The following is a 3,808-nucleotide window of genomic DNA, read 5'->3' as shown; positions in this document are numbered from 1 at the left end:
TCCAATTCACTTTTTTGGGAGGTTGCATATATTCCATGGTATAGACATACATTAATTTATTCAACAACAGTCCGTTATTAAAGGGTACTCACTTGATTTCAAATTTGTTGTTGTTGTTTTGCCACAATACATAATGCTGCTGTGGAAATCTTGCGTTTATATCCTATATAGTAGTGTTCCCGTCTCTATAAGTTAGATTCGCAAGAGAGGAAGGATGCATTGAAGGGTAAGTATATACTTTCAATTTTAAGAAATGTTGCTAGATTTACATTCAAAAAGGCTCTTTAAAATCCCCATTTCCACCAGCAACATATGAAAGTGCCCTTTTCCTCACATCTCCACTAGTGATGTGCAATGTTGCTTTTTTCTTTTGCCAGCCTGATGAATATAAAGTGAGATAACATCATTATTTAACTTTTTGTTTTCCCAGCTAGTTGTGATTTTGAGCATCCTTCCAGGTGTTTTAGACATTCTGATTTGATTCTTCACAGCTCTTGCCCAAAGCAAGGATATTTTACAGGGGGTTTTGCTTAGTAAATAAGCTATAAAAATATTGCTAAAATATTATAGAAAATAGAAAAATAGGTTTTATCATGGTCGCCATTATCTATATTTGATATCTAACCCCAAAAGCACTTGGGTGCTCGCTTCAGCAGAATCTATACAATGAAATTAGAACAATACAGAGAAGATTAGCATGGCCTCTGTGCAAGGATTACATGCATATTCGTAAAGCATTCCCTACTTTAAAAATACATTCATACATACATGCATACATACATAAAAGCACTGGGATGCCAGAAAATAATCTTGTGAGTACTCTTCAATTCTGGAATGTCTACTCTAAGGGCAGATGTTGGCTATTTTTCTCTTCATAAGGAATTGTCTCACTCTGAGTGCTCTGCTTCTGATTGGACATTCTACTGCTGTATATGTTTAAGTAGGAGTTGGTATTAAATAGAACCAGTCCCATTTATTTGAGTGTCATTCAAAATACTTGCTTTAAAAAAAAAAGAACAAAAATCAGTAGGAAAAGAAATTGTATTTTTAAGCTTCTAAGAAGATTTTATAAACAATGTAGCCCAGAGAACAAAAAACCTCATAAAATGACTTGACAGTGTCCTTTTAAGTGAACATATGTGAGTTTATGCATCCATATGTGTTCACATATGTCCTACATATGCACAGCCAGTTGCTAACCAACCAGATTGTTCAATGTGTATGTTTACTGTAAAACAAGCCGAAAGTGTTTGGTCTCTTTGTTAGAGAAACAGCTCATAATTTCAAGTATACAAACGTCAGTTGTTTCTCCTTTCTTTTTTTTCCAAGCCAAATGAGCTGTTGATGCCCAATTTGGCAGGATCCTAACTGAGGCTGATTCTTGGCCAGCTGCAGAAACCCAGCCCTGAAGGTTCGGGAAATTTTTACAAGAATAAGGAGCTTTTCCTAATGGCTCCTTAAACCATAGGAAGTTTCCTTAGAGCCTCAGCCAGTTTCTTCCCACTCAGTATCCCAAAGGATAATCATTAACGTTCTTTGGATACTAATGGATGGACTTAGGGTGTGAAATGAGGGTATCAAGGTCCCCCTTACTTTGGTCAAATACTCTTTCAAAACCCATTGTTAACAGAAAACATCCTGGGGATGTAGAGATTATTTCTGTGACAACAACTTTATCTATGACTCCTCAGTATCTCATATTTTATTTCAGCCTTTATGACAGTGCTCTGCAGCTTACAATGGTGAATGAAATTTGACCCAATTTCCAGTTGAAGATGGAGACTTTGAACCAATTAGACTACTACTTCTACAATCACAGCATTAAACCCAATTATCACTATTACTATCCTCTAATACTCACATGAATATTCTCTGAATAGCAGAAAGAAAAAGCATGTAAGGAAGCAGGCTATAGAGAAAAGAGTTTATGCTCTGGAGTGGGAGAGTTTGTCTAATCCTGGCTATCATTCCCTGGCTCTGTGGCCTTAGTAACTTCACGCTTCCAACTTCAGTTTCCCCATAAGCTACGTGGGAATAGTAATGCCAATTTTCTAAGCTTCTGATGAAGATGAAATGAGATAACCTATATAAAGAATAATGCACAGTAATGGGGACACATTAAATGCTCAATAAATGTGAATTCCCTTCCTCTCCATCTCTACTTTCCTCACTCTAGTCCCAGCAAAAAAGGGAGAGATGTGAGAACCAGGAGTATTTCTTGGTCAAGGAGATAATCCCAAAGTCCCCAATCCTAATGATGGGGGGAGGGGGAAGGGCAGGTAGAAGAGAGGCTCAATACAACAGAAAAAAAATTTTTTTAATATTGTCTTTTGATATCATTGAGACTAGACTGATAAATATGTGCATACTCACTTATTTAACATCTACTGTGTGCCTAGAATAGTGCTTGACATAAGTGTCCATAAATACTTCTTAAATAAATAAATGAAGACCAAGCCCTTAAAGCACCATCATAATTTCTTTATAGATGCTCAGTTTCCTGGAATTATTTTTATAAGTGATGACTCTCTGCTTTCTAAAGTGAATGTCATAGTAAGGAAAAGGTATGAGTATCTTCCGTCATTGTTTTAGTCAGCCCCCAAAACAACTAGAAGTATCCAATCCATCTTCCAGTCGGCCAACACAGGCTCCTTCTACATCTAACCACCTCTCATTCCTTCTTTCCCTTCCTCCATTCAACCTTCCTAAAGCTGTCCAGTATTTCACCACAACTGAAAAATAGAATTCCTATTGCTGCAGGTGTCCGTGTGTTTGGGGCAAAATGAGCCACTGTTGACAATTGTAAAGAAAGAAAGAACAGCTGTTTGCATCTGGATCGCGGGTAAAAAAGAGAGAACAGCTGGTGGCAGCTGTGGCAGACAAGAAAGTGAGCAAGTGAGCAGCTGCTGGTAATTCAGAATCTACTAGACTGCCCAGAATAATTGAAATCCAGAAGAAGCATGCAAGACTCGACTTAACTGCTCCACTGTATCCTGCTCTTCATTAGATCCTACTTGTCTTTCATTAGAGACATTCCCATGATAGCCACATGAGGACTCCCAGTAGGAATATCAGCCCCTCCTCCCCATCAATAACCCTTTAGAGAATCAAGCCAAGAAAGGTAAGATGGTACAGACATTACTTCCAGTAAGCCCATGCTCATTTTTACAAGAAGGAAGCAGTCTGTGGTTGACAAGGGAAGGAATGTTACCAGTGATGGATCTATCACAAGAATGGGCAAAAATAATTCTTTCTACATTACAAGATATTGTGGTCATTTTGATGATGATCCCACACTTCAGAATTCAGCAGGTTAACATAAAAATGTGATAAGTGTAATATAAGCCTAGAAAAATACATCTTGAAACCTTGTCAGTGGTTTCAGTGTTCCTATTTTCATGTGCGTGCAATCTTGTGAATGTGTGTACATGGAAATATTCCCCTCTATTTTCTTTTTTCTTTTTAATAAAAAGAGGAGAAAGACATTTTTGTATCATGCATCTGGTGACAAAATGTTTGGTTTGTTTTTGTGCCTCCCACTGGTTCTTCTAGTCATCTGGAATTCTATGCTAAACTGAGTGGCTCAAAAGTATGTCACTATTTTTTGTCTTGCTCAACACAGAAGTAAAGCATCTCATCACTCCAATTTATAGAATTTCAACTCTTTAGTTTCTAAGGTAAAGTTCAAGAGAAGAAAAAAGAAACTACTACAATGTTATATATTGAGTTATATACAACTATCTGCCCGCCGAAAAAAGAATAATTAGATATGTCATATGTCAAGCTATCTGCATTTGCAGAAATGATG

At 37.1% G+C, this 3,808-nt stretch overlaps 1 non-coding gene across 1 annotated transcript; it reads left to right on the top strand.

The window, feature by feature from the left end:
• The first annotated feature begins 640 nt into the window (after positions 1 to 640).
• LOC112864003 (U6 spliceosomal RNA) lies at positions 641 to 749 on the top strand. The gene has a single exon (XR_003223934.2). It is a non-coding gene; the product is annotated as a U6 spliceosomal RNA (small nuclear RNA).
• The last annotated feature ends 3,059 nt before the right edge of the window (positions 750 to 3,808 follow it).

Source organism: Puma concolor, chromosome B4, assembly GCF_028749965.1.
Source record: "Puma concolor isolate L17-30 chromosome B4, mPumCon1.1.hap2, whole genome shotgun sequence".
Taxonomy (NCBI): domain Eukaryota; kingdom Metazoa; phylum Chordata; class Mammalia; order Carnivora; family Felidae; genus Puma; species Puma concolor.
Note: the sequence above shows the minus strand (reverse complement) of the source record. Positions and strands in the feature narration are given on the sequence as shown.